The sequence below is a fragment of the Hyla sarda genome, chromosome 5 (genome assembly GCF_029499605.1).
Source record: "Hyla sarda isolate aHylSar1 chromosome 5, aHylSar1.hap1, whole genome shotgun sequence".
Classification (NCBI taxonomy): Eukaryota; Metazoa; Chordata; class Amphibia; order Anura; family Hylidae; genus Hyla; species Hyla sarda.
In genome coordinates, this window is record NC_079193.1 from 206231755 (window position 1) to 206254900 (window position 23146).

Here is a 23146-nt window from a genome sequence, read left to right on the forward strand (position 1 = left end):
TTATATAATCCCCCCCACCCCCACACTATATAATAAATCCCCCCTGACATTATATAATAAATCCCCCCCCCCACACTATATAATAAATCCTCCCTGACATTATATAATAAATCCCCCCCACACTATATAATAAATCCCCCCCTGACATTATATAATAAATCCCCCCCACACTATATAATAAATCCCCCCTCACATTATATAATAAATCCCCCCTCACATTATATAATAAATCCCCCCCACACTATATAATAAATCCCCCCTCACATTATATAATAAATCCCCCCCACCCCCACACTATATAATAAATCCCCCCTGACATTATATAATAAATCCCCCCCACACTATATAATAAATCCCCCCTGACATTATATAATCCCCCCCACCCCCACACTATATAATAAATCCCCCCTGACATTATATAATAAATCCCCCCCCCACACTATATAATAAATCCTCCCTGACATTATATAATAAATCCCCCCCACACTATATAATAAATCCCCCCCTGACATTATATAATAAATCCCCCCCACACTATATAATAAATCCCCCCTCACATTATATAATAAATCCCCCCTCACATTATATAATAAATCCCCCCCACACTATATAATAAATCCCCCCTCACATTATATAATAAATCCCCCCCACCCCCACACTATATAATAAATCCCCCCTGACATTATATAATAAATCCCCCCCACACTATATAATAAATCCCCCCTCACATTATATAATAAATCCCCCCTCACATTATATAATAAATCCCCCCCACACTATATAATAAATCCCCCCTCACATTATATAATAAATCCCCCCCACACACTATATAATAAATCCCCCCTCACATTATATAATAAATCCCCCCCACCCCCACACTATATAATAAATCCCCCCTGACATTATATAATAAATCCCCCCTGACATTATATAATAAATCCCCCCTGACATTATATAATAAATCCCCCCCACACTATATAATAAATCCCCCCTCACATTATATAATAAATCCCCCCCCACACTATATAATAAATCCCCCCTGACATTATATAATAAATCCCCCCCCACACTATATAATAAATCCCCCCTCACATTATATAATAAATCCCCCCTCACATTATATAATAAATCCCCCCTCACATTATATAATAAATCCCCCCCCAAACACTATATAATAAATCCCCCCTCACATTATATAATAAATCCCCCCCACACTATATAATAAATCCCCCCTCACATTATATAATAAATCCCCCCTCACATTATATAATAAATCCCCCCTCACACTATATAATAAATCCCCCCTCACATTATATAATAAATCCCCCCTCACACTATATAATAAATCCCCCCTCACACTATATAATAAATCCCCCCTCACATTATATAATAAATCCCCCCTCACACTATATAATAAATCCCCCCTCACACTATATAATAAATCCCCCCTCACACTATATAATAAATCCCCCCTCACACTATATTATAAATCCCCCCTCACATTATATAATAAATCCCCCCACACTATATAATAAATCCCCCCTCACACTTTATAATAAATCCCCCCTCACTTTATATAATAAATCCCCCCTCACATAATATAATAAATCCCCCCTCACACTATATTATAAATCCCCCCTCACACTATATAATAAATCCCCCCTCACACTATATAATAAATCCCCCCTCACATTATATAATAAATCCCCCCTCACACTATATAATAAATCCCCCCTCACACTATATAATAAATCCCCCCTCACACTATATAATAAATCCCCCCTCACATTATATAATAAATCCCCCCTCACATTATATAATAAATCCCCCCTCACACTATATAATAAATCCCCCCTCACACTATATAATAAATCCCCCCTCACACTATATAATAAATCCCCCCTCACACTATATAATAAATCCCCCCTCACATTATATAATAAATCCCCCCTCACATTATATAATAAATCCCCCCTCACACTATATAATAAATCCCCCCTCACACTATATAATAAATCCCCCCTCACATAATATAATAAATCCCCCCTCACACTATATTATAAATCCCCCCTCACACTATATAATAAATCCCCCCTCACATTATATAATAAATCCCCCCTCACACTATATAATAAATACTCACATATCCGGCGGTGGGTCCCCTAATGCGGCCTGGATCCTGGAAGCGGCCGTGTGGGGACTGAGAGGAGCGGGAGACTCTCTCTGCTCCGCTCCTCTCTATGATGCCGCCCGTGACGTCGTACGTCACGTGACCATCTCGCAGACAGCCATTGCGGTACTGGCTGCCTGGGGATGAGTGATGACGGCGGCGAACATAAAAAGGTAGCGTGCGGCGCAATACCCGCCCCCCGCCCCCGCCCGCCAGCCTTTATCAGGGCCCATGGGGCAAAAGGGGCGAGCTGCTTTTGGGCCCCCAGGAATTACAGGGCCCGGGGCAGCTGCCCCTTTTGCTCCACGGCCGCGGTGATTAGGGTGTGCCTGGGCACACCCGGCACACCCTGTGCGCACGCCTATGAGTCCCAGTGTCTTCTCGCCTATTTGTGCTCCATTCCCCTTTACTTCCTCTCTTTCTCTAGGTGTGCTTTAAGTGTACTTTGTTCCCCCCTGTCCCATACCTCATAGCCTCCTTTCTGTGTCTACTTAAAAAATTATGCATTTTTCAGGTCCTATCTGTTCTCTGCAGCCTGCCCCTTTCCACAATAAGGTATTCTTTGTATTCTTATGTATTCTTCAATAGCCAGTGCCGCCTGTCTTTTTCTTTATGTACTCCAACTCCCCCTCCCTCATGACTCCTCATGTCATATATTAAACGCCATATAGATAATAAATATTATATACTGTACTTGTCTGCTCTTCCATGGTCTTCCAAGTCCTGAGTTCTATCCCTCAGATGGGTCAGTTAAAATCCTTGGTAATTGAATATGGACAGCAGAGCTGCATACTACAATTTGCTCCTTTTATTAAAAAAAACAGAGAGCTGTAGAAGACAAAATACTCTCCAGAATAAAAAAAAAACAACGTGAAATACATTATAATTTTTGCCCAACTTTTTGAGCAATGCGAATATTTTATATTTTTTATCCAATAATAAAAAAAATATGAAAAAAATAGATAAATACAACATAAATTGGTAAAAGTGTGAGTTTAAGTTTGACATTTCCATCCAGTAATTCGGACAGACTTTTGATTCAGACCTGGAAGATGTATTAGTTCTAGTTAAAAATTTAGCAAACCAGTCTATTACACTTTTTCAACTTTCCAATCATTTCCAGAGCACAAATAGCAATCACATATATATATATATATATATATATATATATATATATATATATATATATATATATGTGGACACACAGAGCTACCCAGCCACAGCAAGGAGCTTGCTTTTGTAACTGCTGTCGGCACATCCGCAGCGTGAAATATGCTGCTGATGTGCTCTGTATGACCCTATCCTTAAAGAGGTATTCTGGTTTTATACATCTTATCCCCGATCGGTGCAGACCGAGACGTGACATCACGGCCACGCCCCATCGTGACGTCACGCCACGCACCCTCCATTCATGTCTATGGGAGGGGGCGTGAAAGCCTTTGGATAGGAGATAACATGTTTAAAGCCGGAATACCCCTTTAAGGAAGACTTTCTTGGGAACAATACATTTCACCCAAAACAGCAAGGTAAGGGATGAAAATGTACACGCTGTGCAAGCCCCAGTCTGGACACATTTAGTATACATTATATATAGAGGCAAGAGTAAAAAAAAATACATAAAGATTTTAAGGATCTGCCTATTTTATCTCAAGCTGTTCTGACTCTAATTTAACCACTCTTGGGCAAAGGTTACTGTTTTACCACAGACACTTCTTTTACTTTACTTGTCACAATTAGCCGACCTTCTTGTAAAACACCAATTAGACATGCACGGAACCATTTGAACGCACAGAAAGGAAGTTCCTGTATAGATACAGAATAGCCAAGAAAAGGAAAAGCAACATAGTTGCATTTAAAATAGGAAAATATTATATAATGAGATGAAATGCTGAGAAAGATGACTTTATATTAACCACAGTTCACTATCCGGGAATAAAAAAAAAAAGATGTTATGGACTATTACTGCATGGATAGTGACGATTAGCAACTCACAAGCTACCTATATGTCCCAATAGCACGAAATGACACTCACTATATGCTGTCTTCAAAATCAAAGCTTTTTTATTAGGTAAAAGTGCAGGGAGGCAGCGAGGTGTGGGGTGGGGGTGTTCGAGGGCCGGACTGTGTCATGCACATAGCACTTTGTCAGGCCCGCTCTACTGGTTATGGTTCTATGATAGCACCCTGAACGCATATCAACACATCAGGTCTGTATGTATTATATGAACTGAAATAAGTAATCTATAAGTGAAATATTTATTCACAAGCTACCTAGTTAGCAAAGGTACTACAAAAAGCAGTTTTTGCATTGGCTTGACCAAACTATGTGGAATGCATTTGTTCAATATAGCATTCATTTTGGCTTTGTAGAATGTTATTGGTTTCACAAATGTATCAGAAATATAGTGTTGAAGTAGGAGCTAGGAAGCTAAGCAAGTCACCCACTGTCATGAAAATTCAGGGACAATATATTTTTAGAAAAATAAATGAACCAAGTTTAAAAAAGTTTCACCAGATGTTGTTTAGCGTGCTGTGGTAGGTGTACAGCGTGGTTAAATAAACAATAGATAGCACCAGCTAATGTTCACAATGCTTAGTTGGAATTAAAGGGGTACTCCAAAGGATAGGGGATAACATGTCAGATCGCTGGGGTCCCGCTGCTGAGGACCCCCAGGATCTCGGCTGCATCACCCCAATATCATTACTGCACAAAGCAGACTCGCTCCATGCGTAATGACTAGAGATGAGCGAATCGAAGTTGACGAACCCGAATTCGTTACGAATTTCATGAAAAATTCTATTCGCAACGAATACGAATATCGCCACAATTCTATTGCACGAATCGCTTCATTAAACTCCATTTTACAGCGTTCCAGGCTATTGGGGACCTAAGATGGCGGATCCACATGTGAGTACGTGGGGCAGGGAATTATGGGAGGGCAGGAAACAGCGGCGGGAATGAAGGTAGGTGGGCTGACCCTGAATCACATGTGAGATGCAGCCTATTAGTGTTCACTGACCCCTGTGATGTCACAGCCCCTATATAATCAGCGGCCATCTTGCCTCTCTTCATTTCATCTATGCACTCAGATGGAGAGGACGGGACTGTGTGTGTGTGTGAATAGCTCATACCACAGCATTACACTGCAACTGCTACTCACATCAGCATTAGGGAAAGGCAGGAGTGCAGAGTGCTGTGCTGTTACACTGAGAAGGATCATTGATTGCTAAACCTCCTATTCACGTTATTGAGCATTGCAGCAGAGAGGGGCAGATAGCTGTCAGCTGCCTCATACAGATCTCCAAGCTGCCCGAACTTTCTGAAGCATCTTATTTCCTCATTGTTCAGCCCAATTGAGTTTATTTTTATTTGCTCCACAAAACTTCTGCTGCTCAGAATTGTGTGAATGAGTGCCATTTAGGGTTTAATCCCTGGATTTTTTTTGTGGTGCTGCACTGTTGGGTCCTGCTGCTGTTCAGAAATACGTGATTGTTCAGTGGACTGTAGTGCATTTGCACCATTTTGTACCTGTTAATCTGTCAAGGGGCTGGCTACATACTGTGCAAGTCCAAAAAAATACTATTCACCGGCTGTTTTTTAAACAGTTTTTTCTGCGTATAGTTACGCATATATAACTGCCCTCATCAGTGCATACCGCATAGGTACATGCAAGTATTGTACCATTTAGTACCTGTTAAGCTGTCAAGGTGCTCCATACCGTCAAAGTCCAAACAATAGTATCCACCGGCGGGTGTTTTACAAAAATACAGAGTTTTTCTGCTAATAGGCATATTACTGCCCTCATCAGTGTATACCGCATACGTACATCCAAGTATTGTACCATTTAGTACCTGTTAAGCTGTCAAGGTGCTCCATACCGTCAAAGTCCAAACAATAGTATCCACCGGCTGTTGTATTACAAAAATACAGAGTTTTTTTCTGCTAATAGGCCCTCATCAGTGCATACCGCATAGGTACATCCAAGTATTGTACCATTTAGTACCTGTTAAGCTGTCAAGGTGCTCCATACCGTCAAAGTCCAAACAATAGTATCCACCGGCTGTTGTATTACAAAAATACAGAGTTTTTTCTGCTAATAGGCCCTCATCAGTGCATACCGCATATGTACATCCAAGTATTGTACCATTTAGTACCTGTTAAGCTGGCAAGGTGCTCCATACCGTCAAAGTCCAAACAATAGTATCCACCAGCTGGTGTATTACAAAAATACAGAGTTTTTTCTGCTAATAGGCCCTCATCAGTGCATACCGCATAGGTACATCCAAGTATTGTACCATTTAGTACCTGTTAAGCTGTCAAGGTGCTCCATACCGTCAAAGTCCAAACAATAGTATCCACTGGCTGGTGTATTACAAAAATACAGAGTTATTTCTGCTAATAGTTAGGCATATTACTGCCCTCATCAGTGCATACCACATAGGTACATGCAAGTATTGCACCATTTAGTACCTGTTAAGCTGTCAAGGTGCTCCATACCGTCAAAGTCCAAACAATAGTATCCACCGGCGGGTGTTTTACAAAAATACAGAGTTTTTTCTGCTAATAGGCATATTACTGCCCTCATCAGTGAATACCGCATACGTACATCCAAGTATTGTACCATTTAGTACCTGTTAAGCTGTCAAGGTGCTCCATACCGTCAAAGTCCAAACAATAGTATCCACCGGCTGGTGTATTACAAAAATACAGAGTTTTTTCTGCTAATAGGCCCTCATCAGTGCATACCGCATAGGTACATCCAAGTATTGTACCATTTAGTACCTGTTAAGCTGTCAAGGTGCTCCATACCGTCAAAGTCCAAACAATAGTATCCACCGGCTGTTGTATTACAAAAATACAGAGTTTTTTCTGCTAATAGGCCCTCATCAGTGCATACCGCATATGTACATCCAAGTATTGTACCATTTAGTACCTGTTAAGCTGGCAAGGTGCTCCATACCGTCAAAGTCCAAACAATAGTATCCACCAGCTGGTGTATTACAAAAATACAGAGTTTTTTCTGCTAATAGGCCCACATCAGTGCATACCGCATAGGTACATCCAAGTATTGTACCATTTAGTACCTGTTAAGCTGTCAAGGTGCTCCATACCGTCAAAGTCCAAACAATAGTATCCACTGGCTGGTGTATTACAAAAATACAGAGTTATTTCTGCTAATAGTTAGGCATATTACTGCCCTCATCAGTGCATACCACATAGGTACATGCAAGTATTGTACCATTTAGTACCTGTTAAGCTGTCAAGGTGCTCCATACCGTCAAAGTCCAAACAATAGTATCCACCGGCTGGTGTTTTACAAAAATACAGAGTTTTTTTCTGGTAATATTTAGGCATATTACTGCCCTCATCAGTGCATACTGCATAGGTACATCCAAGTATTGTACCATTTATAGCGGTCAAGGTGCTCCAAACCATCAAAGTCCAAACAATAGTATCCACCGGCTGGTGTATTACAAAAATATAGAGTTTTTTCTGCTAATAGGCATATTACTGCCCTCATCAGTGCATACCGCATAGGTACATCCAAGTATTGTACCATTTAGTACCTGTTAAGCTGTCAAGGTGCTCCATACCGTCAAAGTCCAAACAATAGTATCCACCGGCTGGTGTATTACAAAAATACAGAGTTTTTTCTGCTAATAGTTAGGCATATTACTGCCCTCATCAGTGCATACCACATAGGTACATGCAAGTATTGCACCATTTAGTACCTGTTAAGCTGTCAAGGTGCTCCATACCGTCAAAGTCCAAACAATAGTATCCACCGGCGGGTGTTTTACAAAAATACAGAGTTTTTTCTGCTAATAGGCATATTACTGCCCTCATCAGTGAATACCGCATACGTACATCCAAGTATTGTACCATTTAGTACCTGTTAAGCTGTCAAGGTGCTCCATACCGTCAAAGTCCAAACAATAGTATCCACCGGCTGGTGTATTACAAAAATACAGAGTTTTTTCTGCTAATAGGCCCTCATCAGTGCATACCGCATAGGTACATCCAAGTATTGTACCATTTAGTACCTGTTAAGCTGTCAAGGTGCTCCATACCGTCAAAGTCCAAACAATAGTATCCACCGGCTGGTGTATTACAAAAATACAGAGTTTTTTCTGCTAATAGGCCCTCATAAGTGCATACGGCATAGGTACATCCAAGTATTGTACCATTTAGTACCTGTTAAGCTGTCAAGGTGCTCCATACCGTCAAAGTCCAAACAATAGTATCCACTGGCTGGTGTATTACAAAAATGCAGAGTTTTTTCTGCTAATAGTTAGGCATATTACTGCCCTCATCAGTGCATACCACATAGGTACATGCAAGTATTGTACCATTTAGTACCTGTTAAGCTGTCAAGGTGCTCCATACCGTCAAAGTCCAAACAATAGTATCCACCGCCTGGTGTTTTACAAAAATACAGAGTTTTTCCTGGTAATATTTAGGCATATTACTGCCCTCATCAGTGCATACTGCATAGGTACATCCAAGTATTGTACCATTTATAGCGGTCAAGGTGCTCCAAACCATCAAAGTCCAAACAATAGTATCCACCGGCTGGTGTTTTACAAAAATACAGAGTTTTTTCTGCTAATAGGCATATTACTGCTCTCATCAGTGCATACTGCATAGGTACATCCAAGTATTGTGCCATTTATAGCGGTCAAGGTGCTCCAAACCATCAAAGTCCAAACAATAGTATCCACCGGGTGGTGTTTTGCAAAAATACTGAGTTTTTTCTGCTAATAGGCATATTACTGGCCTCATCAGTGCATACCGCATAGGTACATCCAAATATTGTACCATCTAGTACCTGTTAATCTGTCAAGGGCCTACATACTGTTCAAGGACAGCCGTAAGTAATCACCTGCTGCTGTTCTAGACAAATACTGTTTAAAGAGTAGTGTAGCGTATTGTAATACCCTCATAATCGCACTAAGTATGTCAGGCAGAGAAGTGCCAGGACGTGTACAGAGGAGTGGCAGAGGCCTAAATACTTCAGGCAGAGTTGGCAGCAGACTTGGGGCGAGTAGCAGCAGGAGTCGCAGCGAGAGGCCTGAGCTCCTGTTATCAGCCAGCGGTCGTGTCTCCACCAGCAACCCATCTGCCGTCGTCGATTGGTTAACACGCTCATCCACATCATCACAATTGACATCTGACACCCCCAGTCAACAGTCGGTGGGTTCCTCAGACACAACCCTCAGTTGGCATGGCCCAGAAGCAGTCCGTGTCCTCCCATTGCCTTTGTCCTATGCTGTTCCCTCTCCTAAAGAAGTATCTTATGCTGTGGGTTCAGCTCCACTATTCACTGAGGACGATCCAATAGAGGACAGTCAGCAGCTACTGGACAGTCAAGAAGGGGAGGAGACATGCACCGCTTGCTCCGCTAGGCGGCCAAGGAGTGATGCAGAGAGTGACGTGGGAGGCGGTGTTGCAAGTGTTCAGGGTCCTGAAGCAGACACTGTTGGGAAACCTGAGGAGGACATCAGTGACGTGCACACAACTGTTGATGATGATGAAGCCGATCGCAATTGGGAGTCGGGTGCAGAAGGGGCTTCATCATCATCAGGAAAAGAGAGTTGCAGGTTGCCCTTGAAGCAGCAAGGCGGTAGCACTTGTGGCAGTAGGGGAAATTCTGGAGCCAAACGTGCCCGGGGGAGACCACCTGCTTCGCGGCAGCCTACCTTTCCGGGAGGTAGTATAACAGGGGTTCCTGGAGATGGCGCCAGTAGCAGTCAATTAGTGCGGACTGCGGGTGGGAAAATCAGCTACTCGGCGGTGTGGAAGTTTTTCATAAGGCATCCGGAGGAGGTTCACGTAGCCACATGCAAGATCTGTCGGCAGAAGGTGAAGCACGGCCCTGCGTCAACACATGCTTCCCCACCATAAAGTGGCCTGGGAGAACCGTGGCTCCGATGTAGTGGCCCAGCCTGCTGCATCACCCAGTGGCCATGCGCTCCCTCCTTCATCCAGCCAAGGCTCCACCACCCCAGCCGAAGGGAGCAGTGTGTCAAACCCTCCTTCTGTCGCTCCTGCTTCTCCATCTTTTAGTCAGCCATTCCGCCAACAATCCATCGGCGAAGCCATGTCCAAGAGACAACAGTATGCGCCCACTCATCCAACAGCGCAGAAGTTGAATGTGCTCCTGTCCAAGTTGCTGGTGTTGCAGTCCCTCCCTTTTCAAGTGGTGGACTCTGCGCCTTTCAGAGAATTGATAGCTTGTGCCGAGCCGAGGTGGAGAGTCCCAAGCCGTCATTTCTTTGCAAAGGAGGCAGTACCAGCCCTGCATAAGTTTGTACAAGAGAAGGTGGGCCAGTCCTTGAGCCTGTCAGTGTGTTCAAAAGTGCACGGCAGCACCGACATGTGGAGCTGTAACTACGGGCAGGGACAATACTTGTCTTTTATGGCTCACTGGGTAAATGTGGTTCCTGCACAGCCATAACAGCAACTTGGACAGGTCACACCGCTTCCTCCTCCACGCTCTCGCTGCCAGGCAGTTGGTCCTGTTACAGTGTGCGACGCCGCCTCCTCATGCTCCACCGTGTCCTCGGCCTCCACTGCACGTCCAATGATGAGGGGCAGAGCACAGTTTAGGTTGGATGAGATGGCCGGTGTTTCTAGTCTTCGGACAGGAGAGGAGGAGCAGCCAGAGGAGCTGGAGGGTTATGAGGAAGTTGAGACAGAGGACCCAGACACACTGCGGCAGTATGCAGTGGAGATGGAGGCAGGTAGTCCCTCCGAGTCACTGGCGCAAATGGCACGATGCATGCTCAATTGCTTGCGTAGTGACCCCTGAATTGTCAAAATTCATCAGCGGGATGACTTCTGGATCTCCACCTTATTAGACCCTCACTACCGTCCCAAAATGAGGGCCTTTTTTACACCCACTGAGAGGGAGGACAAACTGACCTACTACAGAGAGATTCTACGTAGTCAGTTGGCTGATGCCTATCGGCCACATGGTCCATCCACTCGCAGGTCTGACTCGGGGGGCCCTCTGCGCTCACCTTCCACTGCCATGGCTGCTGGGGAGGGGAGGGGTGGGAGGAGCATTACCAGCTCAATCAGCAGCAGCCTGAGTCTACAGTCGCTGATGAGTAGCTTCCTTCACCCGCATAGTGAAGCAACTCATCAGCAGCAGGTAGACATGGAGCAGGACCTGAACCAGCAGGTGGTGGCATACCTTAACTTGGCCATGCCAACAACCATTGAAGATCCGCTGGACTTCTGGGCAGCCAAACTTGATTTATGGCCACAACTAGCAGAGTTTGCCCTGGAAAAGCTGTCCTGCCCGGCCAGTAGTGTACCATCAGAGCGGGTGTTTAGTGCGGCCGGGGCCATAGTCACCCCAAGGCGAACTCGTCTGTCCACTAAAAATGTGGAGAGACTGACATTTGTCAAGATGAATCAGGGATGGATCAGCCAGGATTTCCAGCCACCAATGCCAGATGCCTCAGAGTAGATTGACCAAGCTGCTACACCAACATTTCCCAATTATGGTTGGTTATGAAACCCTCTTGAATTATCAATTAGGGTTATGGAACCCCCTTTGGTACTGTGATTGCCTGCCCCTGGCTCATCCTGTGTCTTTCAGGAACTAATTGCCTCACTGATGCTTCTGGCCTTGGGCCTTTAATTTTTGGATGTTTAGCAGTAGCTAAATACATGCTTAATGCAAATTTCAACATTTATCTTTTAATGTAAGGGGTTGGTTAGGAAACCCTCTTGGGTACTGCAATTGCCTGCTCCTGGCTCATCCTGTGTCTTTCAGGAACTACTTGCCTCACTGATGCTTCTGGCCTTGGGCCTTTAATTTTTGGATGTTTAGCATTAGCTAAATATATGCTTAATGCAAATGTCAACTTTGATCTTTAAATGTAAGGGGTTATGAAACCCTCTTGGGTACTGCGAATTCCTGCTCCATACTCATTCTGTGTTTTTCAGGAACTACTTGCCTCCCTGCCCTCAGGCCTTTGGCCTTCAATTTTTGGATGTTTAGCAGTAGCTAAATGCATGCTTAATGCAAATTTCAACATTGACTTTTAAATGTAAGGGGTTGGTTATGAAACCCTCTTGGGTACTGCTCCTGACTGCTCCTGACTCATTCTGTGTCTTTCGGGAACTACTTGCCTCCCTGATGCCTCAGGCCTTGGGCCTTAAATTTTTGGATGTTTAGCAGTAGCTAAATACATGCTTAATGCAAATTTCAACATTGATCTTTAAATGTAAGGGGTTGGTTATGAAATCCTCTTGGGTACTGCGAATTCCTGCTCCATACTCATTCTGTGTTTTTCAGGAACTACTTGCCTCCCTGCCCTCAGGCCTTTGGCCTTCAATTTTTGGATGTTTAGCAGTAGCTAAATGCATGCTTAATGCAAATTTCAACATTGACTTTTAAATGTAAGGGGATGGTTATGAAACCCTCTTGGGTTCTGCTCCTGACTGCTCCTGACTCATTCTGTGTTTTTCGGGAACTACTTGCCTCCCTGATGCCTCAGGCCTTGGGCCTTAAATTTTAGGAAGTTTAGCAGTAACTAATACATGCTTAATGCTAATTTCAACAATGATCTTTAACTTCTCAGCGCTCTGCTAGGGCCTTCTCCTACCCTGCCGGGGCCGATCCGAGGACCTCACTAAACCATCCAATCGGTAGTAGAGACATGCGGTGTGCACAAAGGGCAGGGACTTAATGAACCCGAACTTATGACCGGCGCTTAGTTGTGATTCTTCTTTCCTGGCAAATAATTGCAATCCCTGATCCCTATCGCGAAGGGGGTTCAGCGGGTTACCCGCACCTGTCAGTGAAAGATAGACACATGCTGGTCCGTTCAGTGTAGCGCGCGTGCAGCCCCGGACATCTGAGGGCATAACACACCTGTTATTGCTCGATCTCGCGAGTGATCGTGCAATGTAAGGGGTTATTAAAGCCTCTTGGGTACTGCTGATGCCTACTCCTGACTGCTCCTTTGTCTTTCAGGAAGTACTTGACTTCCTGATGCTTCTGGGCCTTTAATTTTAGGATTTTTGAAATACATACATGCATGCTTAATTAAAATTTCAACATTTATGGTGCAATGTATGGGGTTATTAAACACTCTTGGGTAGTGTTTTTTTCAGATTTTCTGATAATTATCACAGTGATAAACTTGAATTTTCCACAATAATAACCATTACACCTTTGAATGATTGTTGAGTGTGATCTTTTAAGTAAAATTTTCAAAAAAAATACGCAGAGGGATGAACTCTGCTTCTTTATTTCATATGGACTCTTGGATATGCGCTTGTTCTTAAACAAAGGTACATAAACCAAAAATGGCCGGTCAGGGCTGTGGAGACGTTGCGCCTACATCTTATGGCCACATGAGCCCTGTGGGTGCTTGTGAGATTAGGTTCTTTGTACCCACATGGCTGGGTCCGGGACACAAATTTTGATTTAAATTTCAAATTAAAAAATCACACATTTCAATGGTCTCCTCATGCTGCAGCCAACTCCAGGCTGCGTCATTCTGGTAATATATAGAGAGCACTCACTGTCCTAAATTTTCGTTAAAATTTTTCGTCAAAAATGTTTGTCTTTTTTTATTAGGGATTGTGAAGCTGTGGTGCGTACTCATGCATCAGCCAACTCCAGCCTGTGTCATTCAGGCAATATATGGTTTACTGATGGCGCTGCTGGGCCTGGGTCTGGGAATTTCAAATTTTCTCATAGGTAGCACCCGCTATCCTTAAGTCTTCTTGAAGCCCTAGTGTGTACTCATGCATCAGCCAACTACAGGGTGTGTCATTCATGCAACATATAGGTAGCACCCGCTGTCCTAAATATTCTTAAAATTATTTTAAAAATGGTTGTTTTTTCTTTGGGATTCTGAAGCCCTGTTGTGTACTCAATGCTGCTTCCTGCTACACTCTGTCAGCCCGTTGGTCCTGCGACAGTGTGCTACTCCTCCTCCACATCCTCCTCTGTGTCTTAAGCCTCCACTGCCCGGACAAGTCTCAGTGGCCCTTCCATGTGTGCAGGTCACGGCGGTGTCACGCTGTTCTTCACATGGTTTGCCTTGGCGAGAAGTCTTGGAAACAATGGCCGGTCAGGGTAATGGAGACGTTTCGCCTAAATCTCACGGCCACATGAGCCCTGTGGGGGCTTGTTGGATTTGGTCCTTTGTACCCACACGCTGGGGTCCGGGACACGCAAAGGTTGTTTTAAATTTCAAATAAAAAAATGATGGCGCTGCTGGGCCTGGGTCTGTTAATTTCAAATTTTCTCATGGGTAGCACCCGCTATCCAAAATCTTTTTCAAAAATTTCTAAAATTGTGGTGTTTTTTGGGGGGATTGTGAAGCCCTGGTGTGAACTTGTGCATCAGCCAACTCCAGGCTGTGTCATTCAGGCCATATATGGGTTACTGATGCCGCTGTGGGGCCTGGGTCTGTTAATTTTAAATTTTCTCATAGGTAGCACCCGCTATCCAAAATCTTTTTCAAAAATTTCTAAAATTGTGGTGTTTTTTTGGAGGGATTGTGAAGCCCTGGTGTGTACTCGTGCATCAGCCAACTCCAGGCTGTGTCATTCAGGCAATATATGGGTTACTGATGCCGCTGTGGGGCCTGGGTCTGGTAATTTCATTTTTTCTCATAGGTAGCACCTGCTATCCAAAATCTTTCTCAAAAATTTCTAAAATTGTGGTGTTTTTTTGGAGGGATTGTGAAGCCCTGGTGTGTAATCGTGCATCAGCCAACTCCAGGCTGTGTCATTCAGGCAATATATGGGTTACTGATGCCGTTGTTGGGCCTGGGTCTGGGAATTTCACATTTTCTCATAGGTAGCACCCGCAATCAAAAATCTTTGGTTTAAATTTCTTAATTCATCTTTTAATCTTAGGGATTGTGAAGGCCTAGTCCTCATGCTGCCAACACCTCTACACTGTGCCATTAAGCCACTATATGGTCTCCTCATGCTGACAACACCTCCATGCTGTGTCATTCAGCCACTATATGGTGTCCTCATGCTTTAGCCTCATCCAAGCTGTGTCATTCAGCCACTATATGGTGTCCTCATGCTGCCAACATTTCCATGCTGTGTCATTCAGCCACTATATGGTCTCGTCATGCTGACAACACCTCCATGCTGTCTCATTCAGCCACTATATGGTCTCCTCATGCTTCAGCCTCATCCAAGCTGTGTCATTCAGCCACTATATGGTGTCCTCATGCTGCCAACACCTCCACACTGTGCCATTCAGCCACTATATGGTGTCCTCATGCTGCCAACACCTCCATTCTGTGTCATTCAGCCACTATATGGTGTCCTCATGCTTCAGCCTCATCCAAGCTGTGTCATTCAGCCACTATATGGTGTCCTCATGCTGCCAACACCTCCACGCTGTGCCATTCAGCCACTATATGGTGTCCTCATGCTGCCAACACCTCCACACTGTGCCATTCAGCCACTATATGGTGTCCTCATGCTGCCAACACCTCCATTATGTGTCATTCAGCCACTATATGGTGTCCTCATGCTTCAGCCTCACCCAAGCTGGGTCATTCAGCCACTATATGGTGTCCTCATGCTGCCAACATGTCCATTCTGTGTCATTAAGCCACTATATGGTCTCCTCATGCTGACAACACCTCCATGCTGTGTCATTCAGCCACTATATGGTGTCCTCATGCTTCAGCTTCATCCAAGCTGTGTCATTCAGCCACTATATGGTGTCTTCATGCTGCCATCACCTCCACACTGTGCCATTCAGCCACTATATGGTGTCCTCATGCTGCCAACACCTCCATTCTGTGTCATTCAGCCACTATATGGTGTCCTCATACTTCAGCTTCATCCAAGCTGTGTCATTCAGCCACTTTATGGTGTCCTCATGCTGCCAACACCTCCACACTGTGCCATTCAGCCACTATACGGTGTCCTCATGCTGCCAACACCTCAACGCTGTGCCATTCAGCCACTAAATGGTCTCCTCATGCTGCCAGCACCTCCACGCTGTCATTCAGTCACTATATGGTCTCCTGACACTGATGCCACCACCAGGCTCTGTCATTGTGCTGCTGTGCGGTAGTGATTCTAAAAGCGATGCCGGTAATCTGCATGTTATTCTGAATAACAGTATTATTTCACTAACCCAGCACACTCCATATGCGTTTTAGAACACAGCAAAGTGTTCTATACCCCTATAGAGGCTGTATGTAGGCTAGAAATAGCCTTTTTTAATATAGATTTGCCGCGAAAAAATTCGGATCGAAACAAACTTTTCCGGAAAATTCGGCGAATCGGCCAAATCGAATTTTTGAAAAGTTCGCTCATCTCTAGTAATGATGGGCAATACAGGGGCCGGAGAATCATTATGTCACGGTTCCGTCCCCTCGTAACGTAACGGCCCGCCATGACGTCACAATGCTCCGGCCCCTGTATCGCTGGATAGAGCGAGTAGAGCGAGTTTGCTCTGTGCAGTAATGATAGCGGGGTGCCGCAGCGGAGATCCCGGGGGTCCCCAGCAGCAGGGCCCGGGATAAGATGTCTAGGGGCGGAGTATCCCTTTAACTGCATCCATGGCTACACAAAATTGAAATTTTAGTGAACTCTCACCCCACTTTTATTGATAATACAGATTTTATAAACTGAATTTCTATTTCATTAAAATTAACTGGTATATTCTGTTTATTCGGTTTATCTAGCATCTTTTAAATGTGAAAAGTTATGTTTTTGCACTCTCTTTCTGGAGATATGTGATGGTGAAAAAGATAAATGTAAATTTCATGCTAACAACCAACATAAGCATATTGGGACATATTTTATATGCCAGTCTTAAAGGAGTTATCCAGGAATCGAAAAAAAATACTTAATTCCTTTCAAAGACCACTCCCTGTCTGTCTCCACTTTGGGTGTGGTATTACAACTTGGCTCCATTCACTTAAATGGAATTGAGCTGCAGAACCACACCCAACCTGGAGACAGACGGGGAGCTGTCTTTGAAATACATTTTCTCTGTTTTTCGGTTCCTGGATAACCCCTTAAAAAAAGATTATTGGAATGAATTGTGTTAAATGTATAAAAATGTGCATGTTTTCTTATCATTCTTGCTTTGAGCAGGTGTGCAGTAGCTTTGTGCCATTTTCTGGGTTTAAATGGGGTTTCTAGGTTTAAATGATTTATGGCTTTTCTTTAGCATAGGCCATCAATCGCTAATCAGCAGGGTGTCGACACCAGCATCCCCACTGCACTACACAGTGAATGGGACCCGAAGTCACACACCCCTAATTGTGTAGTGGTGGCAGTAGGTTACTCTAGCTCAGCTCACATTGATTTGAAAAAGATCTGGGCTGCAGTAACCCAGTGCCACCTCAACACGATAAACAGCCCATAGCTTTCAGCCCTATTCACTGTATAAAGAAGCTGATTGTGGGAGTAATCAGCGATTGATGTCCTATCTTTAGGGTAGGCCTTAGATCATTTAAACCCAATAAAAACACCTTTAATAATAGTAGGTCTGTCTAAGATATGGGCCATGCACATCCAGGTCAGTCATGCCTTCTGTAAGTGATTAATCCAAGTGTATCCCAATAAACATAACAACCCTTATTCTTAACTGCAAAACTAATAAAATTATGACGACAATTAGATATATGGTACTTTGAAAGGTTATTAAAGAAAACTTCCTAAGTTGTTTGACATTGAACAGATTTACATTAGAGGGTTTTTCCATTTTCATATAACTGATAAGGGATTAAAGAGATTACTAATTATTCCATTTTACAGTATTTACCATGAGCTTTTTCTAGTACGCTCCTGGCAAATGCTGTAATGTCATTATTCTTTCTACTGTTAATTAATGTTTTGTGTGTATTTAATTTTGTTATAATAAGTGTTTACTCTTAATAGCCATATACAACGGTTCACTGGGTTTAGTTGTATATGCCCTTTTTTATACTTGTTTTATATGCTTATGACATTCACAATATACTAGTAAAACAGAGCTGAAGCATATAATTTATCATGATATATTTTGGTAAAAAAAAAAAAAAGACTATTCTGAAAACTGACCCAGTGAGAATTCTGTCATTTCTTTTTCCTAGATGCTCAGTAATAAGTTGTAACTAACTCCAGGGTTAGAGACTACTCCAGGGTAATGAATGTCCTCATGATTCCTTCCAGGAAAGTATATAGCTCCACAAGGGATATTCAGGGTGAAGAATGGAAAATCCCAAATTTAGCCGCAAGTCAATTCCATTTTACAAATACTATTAAAATTGTATTATTATTTCTTTACATTTCCCTTTTTTTCCACTTTTGGCTTTAGCTCGAAAAATAGCAGTGAAAGTTAAAAGAAAAAAAAACTGCCATATGTGATAATAGCCTCAAGGTACTTAGCATTGTTGCTTTGTAGTGCTAGGTTCATGTGTTCAAATCCAACCATAGGCTATATCTGCAAAGAGTTTGTAAATTATCTCCATGTTTGTATAGGTTTTTGCTGGATAATCTGTTTGGTTAGGCTGGGTTCAAATACATCCGGTGTCCGGCATAGGTGAACTCAGCCTAGATCTAGACACAACTGATGCCATAACTGATGACAACATGCTTCAGTTGTCATCAGTTGTGTAGCATCCAGTGTTCATTGTTTCTGGATGCTGGACAGGGTAACGCAGCAATCTGCGTTCCTCTGTCCGGTGCTGTCCGACGTGTCCAACCATCTGGTGTCCAAATTGAGAAGCCTGATGATTGTGAACTGTCTCATTCAAATGTCAATCATCAGTTCTACCGGTACACGCTAGAGGAAAACTCTGATGTATGGGAACCCAGCCTTAGGGAGATTCCTATCACAAAACTGAAGACCATGTGCTGCTTATCATTTTGATATGGAGAGTAGTGTTGCTCGTGAATATTCGCAATGCGAATTTTATTCGCGAATATCGCACTATATATTCGTAATTACAAATATTGTTTTTTTTTTGTTTTTTTTTTGTGATCAGTGATCACCCCTCTCTGCTTTCAGCTTGTGTGGTGTAAAGAAGGCTTTAATACTACTGTGTGAGACTGGCGTGCGAATTTTCGCATATGCAAATTTTTGTATATGCTAATTTTCGCATATGTTAATTTTCGCATACGCGAATTTTCGCATATGCGAAAATAAAATGAGAATATTACGAATATGCGAATTTAGCGAATATATGATGAATATTCGTCCATATATTTGCGAATATTCGCGAATTCGAATATGGCCTATACCGCTCAACACTAATGGAGAGTAGGAAGTAGTAATATAGGCAATCTGTCCCTATCATCAGGACACTTGCCCAACATGGGCAACACCACAAGCTGTACCTTGTTATGCCTTAGACTTCTTCCTTGTTTATTACCTAGATGAGCTATACCTGGCCTGTGAGGAAACACAGAAGATATAATACAATTGATTTAATTTTATATAATTGCAATATTGGTGTGTAATTTTAAAGTTTATTTTAGCAAATATGTTTTACTCTCATACTGAATGTTCCTAAAAAGTATCATGCTTGTCTGGCTTGTCCATGTGGAATCTGTTTTTAATTATATTTAAGAATATGTATAAACCAGAGAGACATTTCTGTCGGTAATTGATTTATTATTTAGTCCTTTGTTTTTGGTTCACCCTGTATTTTATTGTGAATTTTGTGCATTCATTCTGGTCCAATAGAACTCTTTCAAAACTTATAAAATTGATGTGGACAACAAGAGATACAATGACACAAGGCAGTTTATACATAATTCATCCAGATTTTTTGCTTGGCTTGATAACATCTTCTCAACTTCAACAGTTCTGGAAAAAATTGCATCAAATTCCCCAACAGACAGTAATAGTTTCTAGAGCATACTGGTTCATAGGGAATAAGGCTTTGTTTTCCACTGGACTTTTAGTAGAATTCAGTCAAGCTTATGATGGAGAGCAGTGTTCTTCACTTTTATATATGCTAATATTTCATTTCTTCTCCATTCTTAGGAGCTGATTAGATGTTTCATGAGAAAGGTAAGACTGCATATTAATATCTCACTAAAGTGGATCTTCAGTTATTGCTGTAAAACTTCACACATGTTCAATCACATTGTATATTATCTCCTGTTGTCTTCCTGTGTGTTAACTGCTAATAATATTTACCAATTGTAAGATTTTAAGCAACTAATACAAATCTACATATCTTAGATGTACTAAAGCGCAAAGCCTTTTCCTGTTTTACAAAAAAACACTCACTTTAATAATTTACCTAATCTGTATTCTTCAAACAAATTTACCTAGCAGCCACTAACAATAATGACAATTTTATACAAGATATGTTAATCCCTATTGGACGCAGGGTATACCTGTAAACTCTGGCTGCCTGGTACATTGTACTTCCTGAGTCCCATCCAAAATATGGATTGAGCACAGGGGCTCTGCTTGCTACATAGACCACAGCTTCCGGTTGATATAAGCAGCTGGGCACCCACTGGTAATGGCAGACATCAGCAATCATGCTGATGCCTGACACTGACCCTTCAGATGCCGTGATCAATACTGATCATAGCATCTGAAGTGTAACAAGGTATTTCAGAGATTCAACAGACTATCCATGGAGCTCCTATGCTGCTCCACCGATCAAATTCTATGGTCTGCCTTCGGTGGGGTACTTCGGTGGAAAACATAATGTTTTTTTTCTTTTTCAAATCAACTGATTCCAGAAAGGCACTTCTATTTAAAAAATCTTAATCCTTTCAGTACTTATCAGCTGCAGTATACTACAGAGGAAATTGAGTTGTTCTTTTCTGTCTGACCACAGTGCTTTTTTAATAGCAGTTTTTTTTTACAAATCTGTCTCACTCTCTGGCAACAGTTGATTTGAAAAAAATATATATGTAGTTTTCCACCGGAGTACTCCTTTAAGGATAGCTTTCATATGAAGCCATTAACTGTCACATAGTTGTTTAGCTCCTTTTGAAATTAGTATAACAGAAATCACTAAATTGCCTTGGTCAAAAGTTTACATGTTTGACCTTGTTACAAGGTGACACACACAGGTTGAAGTGGCAATAACCTGCAGCCTTTATAATTGCAATTTGTGTCTGTGTATAAATAATCCATGATTGTGTCCGCTATCATGTGGTTGCTCTAAGTAGGTAAGATACTGGGCCATAGGGAGCAGAAAATAACTGTCCAAAGGCCTGTGTAACCAGGTAATGATACTTTATAAATATGGAAAAGGATATAAAAATACATCCGAAGCCATATAATTGCAAGTCAGTACTTCAATAACTTATTAGGAAGTGAAGAATTAAGGATCTCTTGATACCAAGCCAAGGTCAGGTAGACCAAGAAAGATTTCAGCCAGAACTGTCAGAAGAATTGTTTGGGATACAAGGAAAACCCACAGGTAACCCCTGGAGAAATACTTGAACAAAAAATAAGCTGCATGGTCCAGTTGTCAGAAAAAAGCCTTTTGTGGCATCAATGCCACAAGTAAGTCCGATTACACTATGCCCAACACCCCTTCATACCTTACAGCTTCTGGAACACTGCAATTTAGAGTGACGAGACCAAAACAGAGCTTTATGGTTACAACCATAATGGCTATATCTAGAGAGGGTCAACAAGGCCTAAAGCAAAAAGAATCTCATCCCCACTGTGAAGCATGGTGGTGGCTTGATGATGTTTTGGGGATGAGTGCTCTGAAGGCACTGGGAAGTTTGTAAAAATTGATGGGAAGATAAATGCAGTATGTTATCAGATAATATTGGCAGACAATTTGCATTCTTCTGCATGTAAGCTGTGTATTAGTTGTTCTTGGACTGAGCAGCATGACAATGATCCTAAGCACAAGGCCAAGTTGACCCTTCAGTGGATACAGCAGAAAAAGGTAAAGGTTCTGGAGTGGCCATCACAGTCTTGTGATTTTAATATCCTCTAGCCCCTCTGGGGAGACCTCAAATGCACAATCCATGCAAGACACCAAAAGATCTTGCATGATCTGGAGGTATTTTGGCAAGGCAGATAGGCAGTTATACCACCTGCAAAAATTCAGGGCCTAATAGACAATAGACATGTTATAAATGAAAGCATGTTGCCATTGAAGCTAAAAAGGGCAATTCATAATATTAACTAAAGGTATGAAGACTTTCGAACAAGGGTCATTTCTTTTTTTTGTAGTTGTTTTCATGTTTTGCTTTATGCTTGTGCAAGCCTTTTATAACCTACACTTAAATATGAATCCACTCAGAAATCAAATGTTTTTATGTTTAACCCCTTGGGGACGGAGCCCATTATGACCCTAAGGACGGGAGCATTTTTTGCAAATCTGACCACTGTCACTTTAAGCATTAATAACTCTGGGATGCTTATACTTATAAATTTGATTCTGAGATTGTTTTTTTGTGACATATTCTACTTTATGTTAGTGATAAATTTTCGGCGATACTTGCATCCTTTCTTGGTGAAAAATTCAAAAATTTCATGAAAAATGTGAAAATTTTGCATTTTTCTAACTTTGAAGCTCTCTGCTTATTAGGAATATGGATATTCCAAATAAATTATATATTGATTCACATATACAATATGTCTACTTTATGTTTGCATCATAAAATTGATGAGTTTTTACTTTTGGAAAACATCAGAGGGCTTCAAAGTTCAGCAACAATTTTCAAATTTTTCGCAAAATTTTCAAAATCGGAATTTTTCTGGGACCAGTTAAGGTTTGAAGTACATTTGAAGGGTCTTCTGGTTAGAAATACCCCATAAATGACCCCATTATAAAAACTGCACCCCTCAAAGTATTCAAAATGACATTCAGTAAGTGTGTTAACCCTTTAGGTGTTTCACAGGAATAGCAGCAAAGTGAAAGAGAAAATTCAAAATCTTCATTTTTTACACTGGCATGTTCTTGTAGACCCAGTTTTTGAATTTTTACAAGGGGTAAAAGGAAAAAAAATCCTCTCAAAATTTGTAACCCAAT

General features: G+C 42.1%; 1 protein-coding gene across 6 annotated transcripts in view; it reads left to right on the plus strand.

The window, feature by feature from the left end:
* The window catches only part of CDH20 (cadherin 20), a 507006-nt gene that overhangs the window by 243492 nt on the left and 240368 nt on the right, over positions 1-23146 (plus strand). For all 6 annotated transcript variants that reach the window (XM_056520978.1, XM_056520981.1, XM_056520977.1 and 3 more), the window contains one exon: positions 20167-20193. The gene's annotated coding sequence lies outside the window, so the exon portion shown is untranslated. The remainder of the gene's footprint in view (positions 1-20166; positions 20194-23146) is intronic.